This window comes from Melospiza georgiana, chromosome Z, assembly GCF_028018845.1.
Source record: "Melospiza georgiana isolate bMelGeo1 chromosome Z, bMelGeo1.pri, whole genome shotgun sequence".
Classification (NCBI taxonomy): Eukaryota; Metazoa; Chordata; class Aves; order Passeriformes; family Passerellidae; genus Melospiza; species Melospiza georgiana.
The window spans coordinates 42455931-42469064 of record NC_080465.1 but is presented as its reverse complement, the minus strand read 5'-3'; the positions used below and the strand labels follow the sequence as shown (position 1 = coordinate 42469064).

The 13134-nt window shown below is 42.5% G+C and overlaps 2 long non-coding RNA genes and 1 other non-coding gene across 3 annotated transcripts in view; 2 read left to right on the top strand and 1 right to left on the bottom strand.

Annotated features, from left to right (window-relative positions):
• Positions 1-7332: 7332 nt before the first annotated feature.
• Positions 7333-9787, bottom strand: LOC131096020 (uncharacterized). Its single transcript, XR_009115942.1, has 3 exons — positions 9286-9787; positions 8738-8853; positions 7333-7420 (listed from the first exon to the last, which is right to left on the bottom strand). It is a non-coding gene; the product is annotated as an uncharacterized LOC131096020 (long non-coding RNA).
• Positions 9788-9975: 188 nt separating this feature from the next.
• LOC131095902 (uncharacterized) overlaps positions 9976-13134 on the top strand; it is a 4679-nt gene continuing 1520 nt past the window's right edge. Inside the window, exon 1 of the long non-coding RNA XR_009115930.1 lies at positions 9976-10191. This is a non-coding gene — a long non-coding RNA (uncharacterized LOC131095902). The remainder of the gene's footprint in view (positions 10192-13134) is intronic.
• Positions 10840-10968, top strand: LOC131096303 (small nucleolar RNA SNORA47). The gene has a single exon (XR_009115978.1). It is a non-coding gene; the product is annotated as a small nucleolar RNA SNORA47 (small nucleolar RNA).

Here is a 13134-nt window from a genome sequence, read left to right as displayed (position 1 = left end):
GTTAAAATGGATTTGGAAGAGAAACTACTCATATTTTAAAGGCAGACATGAAAAATGTAATGAGGGCCAGACCCTGATCTGCACTTACCCCAGTTTTCACTGGTGTAAGCCTGCTGCCTTTGAAAGACTTTCTCTCCCTTCATACTCCTACCAGTGAGATGAGGATCAGGCCTGCAGCCTACCTGCCCACCCTTGCCATGATGATGATGAGAATGATAATGAAAAAAATTAATGAACCTGGAGTCAGAATTAAAAATTGCTTGTACCTAATTTTCCTCATGGCTGTGAAGCCCTCTTTTTGATGAGAAGAAAAACAGAACAGTTACCAGCTGTTCACATAATGACGAACACTAATAAGGGAAGACATGCATGTTAATGAGCTGGGGGAGGGGAATCAGAAGGGGCACTCATCAGTGCAGCTGTCAGTGCAAATCCTTCCTCTGAGTATTTTGGAAATCTGATGCCATGTCGGCATGTTACACTGGCAAACAGACTTGAGAATGACATCAGCCCCAGGTAAGGAAAACAGCACTTCTAGAGTCTACTTTCAGCCCTGGCCAGGTGATCAGCCTGTCTTTCACCATGCTGTTAACAGTATTAGGACAGGTATTCTCACCATGTGTAATCTTCTAAAATATTATTACTGCAGTCACAAATGAACAGTCAAACTGAGATGACCTCATGGGTCCAGCAGAGAACAACAAGTAAAGAGAGATGTGTGGATCAGAACTGGTGGGAGAATAAGGATGCCCTTTGTATTCTCTGGTCTGTATATCACACAAACAAACTGAAGCTTAAAGGCTTGTCTGCATGCAGAGCTCTGGTGTCTTCTTTCAAAGAAGTGATTTCAGTGCAAAACCCAGCAAAAACCAGTCGTCCCTTAGTTTAAACCCAGTATTTTCATCAGTTTTGGGTCAGAAAGCATAGGCTTATGCTGAAATAAGCCATTCAGCCCAAAGCAAAGTTTGCATTTAGGCCTACAGCACTCTAATTAGCCCACATCAGTTATGTGAAGACAGCACCTGCTCCCAGGAGTTGTAGGTGTGACAGACATCAGGCCACAACAGGTGCTAATCAATTGCTTGGAATTCACTTCTCCAAATTTTCTGAAAGCAATCTGAAGAGGTATTAGATTCCTGGAGGACTTCAGCAACATGAGTCCTGGTAGCTTTATTAAAATGTGCATTTGTTCACACTGAATAATCTTGGGAAGCTAAATCATTAAAACTGAGCAATGTAGATCTGGAGAATGAGGCCAACCTTAAAGAAAACCATGCTCCAGAGCTTTTGACCTGCTGAGGATTGCTTAGCCCCATTCACATGTGCCAATCCACACATGCACGAATTATAGTCCTACATAGCTAGAGGTAAGATTCCCAATATGAAGGACGGGGTTTCATGCAAAAACACAATAGGTGATGTAAAACTGCATGGCTGGATCTATGCTGATTTATATCTAAATCTACACTTATACATTAAAAATGCCTTTAAGTTTTTAGATGTGTAAATAGGTCTTGACAAAAGCTCACTTATCAGGTTTTTACTCCTCAGAAACAGATGTGGCACATAAATCAGTACTGCAAGTTGTTATAACATCCTCCATGCTGGGCTCAGATTGAACAGAAGCTGCCAGGGACACGTTCTTTCCTGATTAATATGAAGACAGTAATTTTCTTTTTTTACTATTATAGCTGCAAGAAAAGCGTATGCTACACAGCAGTCAGCACTTCTCAGCAGGAAAAATTGAGACCAAGAACACAGAGATCTATGAAATCAGAGATGAAATGGAAAACCTGAATAAGAGACATAAATTAGAAAAATAATTTAGGAAAAAATCAATTTCCTAGTAAGTTCCACTTAGTCTCACAGAACACCCTGAAATAAAATGCAAAACAGGGAGTCCAGCTCCATCAAGATGTAAAGGTTGCACAGTAAGGAGGTCAGTGGCACCATGTGAATTCATTTAACTCTGAAAAAGTGTTCAAAAAAATAAGTTCAGAAAAGTAAAGGTTTCTGTTGCTTTTGCAAATGCTTGAATTTGAAAGATGTACTGATAATAGGATGAGGTGCATGGTAAAAAAAGCATACCCACACACAAGTGTTCTACAACTTAGGTTTGCAGGCAAAGGGCACTTCAAGAGGTGAAATGATCTGCTGGTGACCTGACTGACTCCCTACTTAAGTGACCCAACAACATTACAAAGTTGCTCCTGTGCATGCTCCCTGCAGCACACAACAGCAGTTAGAATAGGGCTGGAAGAAGCTCCTGGACCTCTACCCTGGCTGCCCTCTTGGAAGCAAGACCTTGTACAAAAGAAGAACTCATTGAACAGGGACAGCTGTGCAACTTGCTACAATAAATGTGCGTTCTGCCTAGAGATTCCATGACCCATGAAAGGGGAAAAATTTCCAAATCCAGTCATCTTGTGCTGCACACTAGACTCATTCATACTAGTTTCTTCCCTCATAAATTTGGTAGACAACTGGTTATCATCCTCTTCAACACCATGCCTGCAAACTCTTTGTCCATGCACTCTTTTTTGTTTTTTAAGAATTGATAAACCAAATTATTTAGCTTGTCATCCCAACCATGTTTTCAGGTCCTCAAGTCATTATTGCTATAGTCCTCCAGACTACTTCCAACTTCTGGCACAGTAGGAGCTGAGAGGAGGGTATGGACGGAAAAAGAGATTTCTAAATGCCAAAGAAATGCTTAGATTACTTAGATGAAGCTGTAAATAATCACAAAACCCACTGCCATTCTCTTGGTGAAATCAGTCTTTCAAAAATTTCTAGCACTTCTCCTACATGCAGACCAAGGCTTTCATTCTGCAGAAGCATGAGGGCAGAGGTGCATAAGTCACTTTTCCAACCTGGGAAAACCCAAGTCTCATGTCCCATCAGCCAAACAGGCAGCTTAGGCACAATTTTCAATTGTGACCACAATTATAAAGAGTGTTGAAACCACTAGACTTGTGATAATAGACTCTCTGCATACCTTCAGGGCACCTCTACCTCAGCAACCTTTAACAGGCCATGTCAGGCCAGGCAGAAATACTTTCTGCTCTTGGGAGATGTTGTGTGGGTGTGCTCCTCTGTGACATTACTCTGATCATAATCCCTACTTATGTGGCCATGCTGGAAATAAAGCGGTCTCCAGCTGTTGCAGCCCTGGTGATAATGTCAGCGCAAGGAGCCATTGTTGTCACACTGGAGCAAGGCAATTGTATGCCAGTGCATAGCTACAGCACGACCACTTTTGACATGAAACAATAAGGAAAAACTTAGGGAAAATTTGGCACAGGAAATTTATCCAATGGGAATTGCAGTCCTCAAGGTTGAAATTTGGTCAAATTCTTCCATGTGTGCTGAATGCCTTACAGAAACTTTAACAGCCCAAAGAAGATCTTGGACTTTCACCTCTTCTGGAAGACTGCAGGACAGTAAGACACTGACCGTGTATTGATAAGAGCCTTCAAAGATTGGTTTTGTGCATCAAAGCACTAAAGCTTGTTCATTGACTCTACATATGTGAGGAACCAACATGGCTTCACTAAGGGCAAATCATGCTTGACATATTTGGTGGCCTCCTACCTTGGGTGGATAAGGGAATGTCATCTAAGTGGACCTGTGCAAAGCATTTGATGCTTCTGGGCACGCCCTTGACTCTACGGTGGAGAGCCCTGGATGGACCACCCAGTGGGTAAGGAATTGCCCGAACGCTCCTGCTTCAAGAGTTATGGCCAATGGCCAGGAGTCTGGGTGGAGAGGAGTGCCGGGTGGTGCTCCTTGGGGCTCTGCACTGGGGCCAGGATTACTCACATCCTTGTCAGGGACACAGCCAGTGGGACCAGGTGCACCTGCACCAGGCTGACTGATGACAGCCAGCTTTGCGATGTCACAGCTGCCTGAGGGGCCACAGCACCTCCGGAGGGGCCTCCAGCACAAGACATGAACCTGCAGGAGCAGATCCAGACAAGGGCCACGGAACTGACCAGAGAGCTGTAGCACCTCTCTTATGTGAAAAGGATGAGAGTTGGGGTCATTCAGTTTGCAGAAAAGAAGGTAATGGGGAGACCTCCCAGTACCTAAGGGGGACCAGGAAAGATGGAGAGGGGTTTCTTATCAGTGTAATTATAGGATAAGGGTGAATGAAAGAGGATAGCTTATATTAGATATTAGGAATAATTATTTATTGTGAGTCCATTGAAGCACTGGAAGAAGTTGCTCAGGGAAGCTGTAGATGCCACATTCCTGGAAGTATTCAAGGCCAGGTTGGGTGGGGCTTTGAGCAACCTGGTCTAGTGGAAGGTTTCCTTGTCTATGGCAGGGTGTGAAACTAGGAGATCTTTAAGGTCCTTTTCAACCCAAACTATTTTATGAACCTATGATTCTATCATCTGAAAACAGTAGGTAGCTGATGTGCTTATATTTTAAATCCTAAAAATCATTAATTCAATTGCTGCCACCACTTACTGCAGCTTCTTCAGCCTCATGTTCATGCACTGGTTGTAAGTGTGCTGATGTAGAGTGCAGACCAGACAACATGGGAATCCCAGTGATGAAATGTGTGCATCCAAGGGATGGCATGAGATTTTTGCTGTAGGCCAGAAGATATGAATAGGAGACATGGCTGAAACGGAAACGGAGACTGAAGGCAAAAAATGGGATCCAGTTGCTTGCTTGCTAAATACATTCTGTTCTGTGCAGTAAAAGCTAGGGACTCTGAGAGTAAAGAGGGCACAAGAATATAATAATACATTAAATCATAAAGCAAAAAAACTTCATTGAGATGACAGTGGAGTTAAGGCAGTCAACAACTGGAAAGTATAGTTCTAGCATTTCTGCAGCACTTGAGGGCCTCGCATTCTGAGGATCTAGGGCTAGGAACGTATTTCTGTTCTTATTAGCTCTAACTTAAATTCCAAGTAACTGAACTGAACTCAAACAGGTGTCATCATCAAAAAAACCCCAATAAACAAAGAGATGCAACCATCAATGAAATAACATCACATACTTACGTAATCAACAGAAACTTACAAGTGGCAAGTATGGTGAAAAAATACCATTCTGAAAGCCTAAACTGAAGACTGTTATCTTTACTTTGCATAAAAGGATTTTTTACTCCAAATGAGCCTTATGGATTCCAAAATACACTTTGTAAAGCCATTGCTAATTGTCAATTGAGTCACTCCAACTGAAGGCAGTAGAAAAAAATCATGCCAGCGCAACTGTCAAGAGTTAGGTATTTCAAGGCTCTAGACTATTTTTAACAGTATATATAATACAGAATATAAAACATGTAATCATTCAAAAGAAAGTTACACCATCTGAAAAGTGTAGTGTTTTCAAAATAAGCAAGTATCCTGACACCTGTAACATTGCTGCAATTTGGCTGGCACTATGGTAACACCAACTATTAGTGCAGCTGTCACTGCACTAATAGTTGGCAATTCAACAAAATGCTGAATACAAACAACCCGTAAATGCTTTATTTAGGTGAGCAAACATAGGGGATCTAAATCAATGACAACAGAAAGATCTTCCTTGGCTAACTGCAGTAGTGTAACACACATAGGTTGGCAGGAGGATGGTGCTGCAAAATGAGAACACATTTTCTCAGTTTGGGATCATGTTCCTGCAAAGTCTGACATAACCATTTTAAATCACAAAATGAGATTAGCTCAGTTCATTAGAGCATGATGCTAATAATGCCCAAGTTGTGAGTTTGATCCCCATACAGACCATTCACTTAAGAGCTGGACTTGATAATCCTTGGGTCCCTTCCAACTCAGAATAATCTGTGATTCTGTGAAATTTCTCCTCCAGCTTGAAGAGCGGGGCCTATATGTATATGCGTGAAGACTTCTATACCAACACTAAGTTCAGTTTGCATGGACAGATTTTGGTAGCAGGGGAGCTAACAGAGGCGGCTGCTGTAAGAAACTGCCAGAAGCTTCCACTGCAGCCCCAGGAGGAGTCCCTCATGAGAGCAGGTGAACACCTGAAAGGAGCCTGTGAAAACTTTTTGGAGCACAGTCCTGGCAGGGACCCGTGAACTCAGAGAGGGATGGTCAAGCTGAAGCAGGTCTCCTGGTAGGACTTGTGTCCCTGTGGAGGACCCACACTGGAGCAGACTGTGGCTGAAAGACTGCACCCTGTGAAAAGGGACCCGTGTTGGAGCAGTTAATGGAGAACCACTGCCTGTAGTCTGGTTGCACATTGGAGAAGTTTGTGGAGGACTGTCTCCTGTGGGAGGGACCCCACAGGGAGCAGAGGAAGGACCCCTCTCCTTGTGCAGGAACAACTTGTGGTGAACTGGCTGTAACCCTAATTTCCTGTCTCCCTGCACAGGCAGGAAGTAGAGCTTGGAAAAGAGGAAGGGATGTGAGGAAGGAGTTTTTAAGATTTTATCTTACTCCTCATTATCCTGTTCTGATTTTTTTAGTAATCAATTCAAGTAAGATCCTGAAGTTCAGTCTGTTCTGCTGGCAATGGTATTTGGTGAGCGACTTCTCCTTATCTCAATCCATGAATGCTTTGTTGCATTTTCTCTCTCCTGCACACTGGCAGAAAGGAGTGAGAGTGTGGCTTTGGTGACTGCTTGGCATCAAGCCAGCATCCAACCACTACCTTGTTCCTGCAAAATCTGACACAACCATTTTGATTTCTCCTGCAGCTTGAAGAGCTGGGGCAGGTGTACGTGTGTGTAGAGTTCCGTACCAGCATCCAAGCCCTTATCTATTTAGTAACCCTGGCCTATGAGCTTCAGCAGTGAGATCATTAGGTGATGGCAGCCAGTGTGCACTCACTGAAGTCAGGGTGAAATCCCAGTTGAGGCTCCTATCTTTACATTCCAGAATCTGGTTTCTCTTTTGAGCTGTCAAACCCAGGCACACTGTCTAGTGAATAGAAACTTGTTTCTTTCAAAGCAAAACAAATAAAAACTATGGCGAACAAAATGACATGACTCATTAGTTAAAATCCTCCAAGAAAACATACTCTTTATGTAAATCAGCAGTGGCAGCTATTAATAATCCTGCCAGCTGTTACAGGAAGCCTTTGAAGTATACTGAGATCCCCACTTAAAGGTCTCCTGATAACACATCTACTGCAGCATTTTAAACATGAGCCTTACACTCAGTTAAGCCTTTTTAATCTTTATTTGTAATGACTGAAGTGATTTATCTAAGCTTCAACAGTTCGTTAGTTTTAATGGTGGATACTGGGAATTGGCATATTACTGTAGCCAGGTATCAGCAGTGTCTAGGGGAAAGAAAATACTTAATGCAAGTCACAGGACAGTGAGGAAAGAAGTGAGCATCATGTCAATATTGTAGAGAGTTCTTTAAACATTTTTGTAATGCTTCACCATTGCTCAAATAACGCCAAATAAACAGACATGGATTTTGCAGAAGACCTGAGGAAGAAGGAATGTAGCAGCTTGTTCACAATTCCAAAGTGTGAAAGGTTACATGCATTAAAACCACATTCAGTTTTCACTCAACTCTGGCTCTGGCAAAATTCAATGTAAATGGCCATATGAGCAAGCAAGGTGCAGACTTCAATCATCACCCTAATGGCAGGATGTCGGCAGGATGCCACTCGTACAGACATGAGGGAAAACAGGTAAACCTGAAAGGCACAGCCATCTTTCATATTTCCCAATCAGTCAAAGCAGACAAAAACTATCTCAGTTTGTAATGAAGCCCCACATATTGCAAATTCATCAGAAGATACATCGTTCTTTAAACACACTAAAGACAAACAGCGGATAAAGCTATTTTAGGGAACTTTTGTACTGTGAGCAATTTCCAAGTCAAGTCTTTATTATATAAAGGTAGAAGTCTCAAATGAAGCATTTATATGATAAAATTAAAAATGGAACAACTGCATTAAAAAAGTATTCTTTCCAAGAACAACCCAGTTATACCCTCCTTCTCATCAAGTGCTTTAAAAAGCTCTGAACTGTTGGATAGGGGACTTGTCCATCCAGTTATGTTGTGCCCAACCTGAACAAAGAAGCCCACATCTAGTGGCCCCTGGTAACCATGTTCACATCACATTGACTTTGTAGTAGATAACAACTGCCCATGGTCAAGCTCTGCTCTCTTGTGTCATTCACAATCAAAAAACCCCAAACCTCTTGGTCAACAAAGGTCAGAAAGTCTCTCAGAAAGACTTCCAAACAGAAAACACACCTCAGATATGCCTCAGTGAGGTTTTTCTTGCCACTGTCTTCATGGAGGATGAGCGCTCCTGCATTACACTGTGCAACCATCCATTAACACATTGTATGCAGACCTGCCTCTAAGCAAATCTTTGGGATCACCATAAATTTGCACAACAGAGAATGCCTCTTTAAAAACTTTGTGACAGCATTAAAAAAACTGAAATGGTCAACTACTGTGCCACTTACTGACTGTATCACCTTCTCTTCTTTTAACCTATGCTTCCAAAACTCTGGTTTAATCTTTACCATTCACACTCATCACATGCTTATTGTTCTTGCAACTTAACCTCTGTAGAATCATGAATCCCAGCTTCAAAGACAGCTGGTGAAAGGCAGAGTGATCAGCAGATTTTTCCTTGCTGGAAGGACTTCAACTGCCCATTCTCCTTAGGTTCTTTGCTGGTTTTCTTACTAATGTGAGTTCAATACTTTCTTCTGCTTGCCTAATATGCCTACAGCCTCTACCCCAGCTATATCCAAATGCCAATCAGTTCTTGACTGTACCTTCTGTGGTCATCACAGAGTTGCAAAGTAGCTGATGGAAAGAACATCCGGTGGTTTTCTTTTCCAGCTCCCTGCTCAAGCAGGGCCACATAGAACTGGTTGCTTTTTGAATACCTCTAAAAAGGGAAAAAACAGTCTTATTTCTAGTGCACAGTTGAAGAATCAAACTGAATGATTAGAGATTTGCCAAGGAACTTACGGAAAGAAACTATAATTTTGATTCACAATAAGCCTTACTCAACATCACTGGGCACTTTAGACTATTCCTGCCTGGTGGTGGTACAGGCTGAGTAAAGAGGATAAGATGCTGAAAAAACAAGCCCAGTGAGCAATCTGATGGTGGTAACTCAAATATCACAGTTTTACTTACTCAGCATATTGTTTTTTATGTGTAGAAAGCAGCTAAATCAAGAAATCTGATGATCTAGAGAAAAAAATAAGCCAGAGGAAGCAACAAAGGAAGAAATAAAGGACTGAAGGAGAAAATTGCTGGAGGTGAACAGGTTATTGCGCAGGACTCAGATTGCTACACATTCTAGCTTAACAACCTGTGAGTTTTCCAGTCCCACGAAGTCCAGCAGTTGAGGTTTGGCCAAAGCACACCACCTGCAGCAGGAACCAGGCTTGTCTGAAGACTATCAAGGCAACACCATTGTCCTCGGAAAGAAAAGGGAAGGAAGATGAACGGAGGGGCTGGGTAGCAGGGGCTGTAAGGCTTTTTACAACACACAGGCAGGGCATGGCAGATTCAATTTAAGAGTCAGCTCTGTGTGAATGAGGTGCTCTGCTGACTCCCTTGGTGGGCCACGCTAGCTCTTCCTGTCATCTTTCTCAAGATCACTCCTGAGACGGCACTCATTCATTCTTAGGATCATTTTTAAGTCGAAATGTTAAAAAAGTAATGTAAGTGTACTTTTAAACTACTATCTACAGCTACCGTTTTCGTTTGTCTACCTGTCCTCTGGTAATGTGATGCATTCCCTACTCCCTTCGCTGCTCCTGAGCTGCAGAGCAGCACACCAGCGGGCAGCTCGGGCCCATGCCGGCGTCGTGCCTGTGCCCTGCCCGGCGGAGAAAGCCGCGGGCGGCGCGGTGCGGGCCGGGGCCGTGCCAGGCCCCCCTCCGCTCCGGCCCCGCGCCCTGAAGGCACACAAGATGGCGGCGGGGCGGAGGCGGGCGGGCGGCGCGGGGCGGCCCCTGCGGCGGGAGGCGCTGCTGGGCGCGGCTGCTGGGCGGCTTCCCGGGCACAGCGGAGGAAACCAGGCCGTCAGCCCCGTTTCTTCCCCTGCCCTATTAGCGAGGAGCTGCAGAAACGGCAGAAGAGGCAGCATGTGTCCTGTTTGCAGCGCTGAAATGACACCAGGATGCTTGGGCACAGACGGAGGATAGCGGATAGTGCCCCGGTGCGCTGAAGGGCTAAACTAGGATCACTGCTACTGTAAAGCCTTATGCAGGTATGTTCATCAGCAGAGAGGCAGTGCTGGATTAAAATAGGTGCAGATGAAACCCGTTTAGAAATCAGAAACTCGCTGAGAAAAAAATTCCCACATTTAGAGATCAGAGCACATGGAAAAAGATCACACAGAGAAAAATCCACTGGAATGCACTTTTCAGTACATATTCTTGGTAACTAAGATGCTGGTTTTGACCTCTCTTCCTGCTGCCGTGGATTCATCTGCTGGCAGAAAGACCCAGTCTTTCACTAAACACAACCTTCACATAACCAGCTGCAGCAGCTTTGCTGGAACAAACACTCTGGTTTCATCCTACATTATGTTTTGTAAAAGCAGTTCATGTGCAAATAGTTCAGGGCCTTGATCACACTCCATGTTTTTCTGTGCTAGATGGATGGTTCCGCTCTTAAGATAATAATGTACCTACTTCTCTTTATATTTCAGAAATATGTTTGCTAAGTTGACAAAATTCACTGTGAGGACTACAAAAACTGTTTATATAAACTGATTAATTTTATCCTTAAGAACTTTAGGATTATAGGTATTCACTAACAGTATTTTTATATAAAGCAAACTGCTAAAACTTGACTTTAGCTGTATAAAAAAGCAGCTTGAAGTGTCAAAAGCTGGGAAAGGCAACAGGATGGTTGGAGGACTGAGAAGGTAAGACAGTTAACCTTTATGCTGTATCTTACTGGTTATAGCCTCCAAAATTATAATAGTGCAATAGCAACTCATGTTCCCCTTCTGACATGAGGGAAAGCAGTACTGCATTTGCACATAAGGCTTGCACACAACTGGTGGTTTTCACCTCATTTGTAAGAGGTCACTAAAGGATGAAAACTCCTATTTAGCACAATACAAGTCTTTCTACTCAATAAAGGCACACAACTGCTTGATGACAATTACTCAAACTTACCTCCAGTTGTTTTTTTTAACAATCTGTGTATTAATGGTACTGCTTTTTCCACTTCCCTAGGCAGCATCAAGAGAGAATAGGATTTGTCGCACCAGCACTGAACCAAGACTAAGCTTCAGCCCTTTATATGGAACTGCTGAAAGAGGAAGCGGTTTTCTTTTTTAAAGGCTAAGATTAGAGGGCGGTCTGATTTCACAGTCTCTTTGCTATTCTGGGTGATTTCTTAAAACAAAAAGACATTTCGACATACAAAAAACTCCATTTATCTTCTTATTATAAAACAGTACTAACAGCAATGAATTACTATAAATCTTTTTATTTTATGACCTGCTCTTACTGGCAACTTCTTCTCAGAGAGCCCCTCTTAAAAGGGGCTAATTTAGGAACTTGTTTGCTCTGATCAGTTCTCATTATTTATTTCTCTTTGCTCTATCTCGCTTCTACTCAAACTTTTTTACAGACTTCTACAGTAATTTCTCAGTTTTCTTCTTATACACGCAGCTCTAGGTGGCAGGTATCAGATGTGATTCTTACACACAAGTTCTAAGACTTTAGGTTCTGAATTTGCTTGACTAGAAACCTCTAATTTACACTCAGGGCATGTGCTCTGACACTTATTAGAACAGCAAAACAGCAATACTAGTGTTTCTCATAAACACTGCACTGCAATAATACTTGCACATCTAGCTTTTGCTTACAGGCTATTCTCGTGTTCCCTGGGGAGACAGGGCAGCCAGAGCTGTCTCTGTGCCCAGGGGACAGCCACTGTCACTTCACACAGCATGCTAGCTTCTTGATGCACTAAAGGCTCTCCGAAATTGTTCACAAAGGCAGACTATTCTGTTTGTTACAGAGAACTTTAAATCTCTACAGCAGATTGTTTCTAGTCTAGACTTACTGTAGTACTAGCTGAAGTCTCTAAATCTCCTAAGTTTCATTAACTAATTCATCTCATTCATCTCTTCTATATAAACTGTTTTACAAAATATCAGTCTTTTTTAGTTCTCTTCTTGCACAATCTAATTAAGCACTGTGTCTACTTACACTTGTTTTACTGCTTTGCAAAAAGGCTGTGCTAGTCACAGCTGAAACTCTGATATGCTTACAGACACAGACACACGCACTCTCTCTACCTTTTATCTCAAATTCACTAGAGCTAAGGCTTGAATTGCTGTGAGGGGGAGAATTTTTGGAATTCTTTTAACTCGCTTTATTGTAGTTAAGCATAAATCACTGTACTATAGTTCTCTTGTGTAAAATGCTACTCTTGTTGCAACAAAATCTTAAAATTTCTACAAACACTACTGAGAATCAAATTACTACAATGCAGCGGAAGAAAATTACTACACAAAATCACTGGGAAAGGGCATATCTCTCAAAGTGCTCACTTTTCTCATCACAACACAGCATACTATAATTCGGCATTTACTCACATCAATTTTTCTTGGACACAATCAAAATAACAGCACACAGTTTAGCGATCAAGTCTAAACATCTAAGGCAAAGGAACTTTCTGAGCTCATACTCACAGTTAAAATGTACTAAATCTACACAAATCACTACATTTAAACACAATAAATACTATCACTGACATTCTTCTACTTGCTTCTCTGCAGGGCACTTCTCTCTCTGCTCCTGCAGCTTGCTACAGCCGGTGCTTCAGGTCTCACTCGGTTGCTTCAAACACAGGTAGTACTCACTTCTCTGCACTGCATTAATTATACAGCAACACAGTGTCTGGACATCACACACACACAAACAAACAAACAAACAAACAAACAAAACACACGCGGGCTCAGCAGTTCTGCTCTATCAGAACAATGAACTCTCAATACACACATATGTGGGTTCACTTGACTTACTCTTAGGGTCACTAGCGGTCTGCTCTATCAGAACGATGAACTCTGTCTCTAATACAGCTGTTTTATCAGCTATACTTAGACGTCTCTGGGTGGTTTACTCTCTAGCTCTCTTTTCTCTCTCTCGGGGGCTTTTCAGTACATACTGTATCTTCTTCTGCAGCT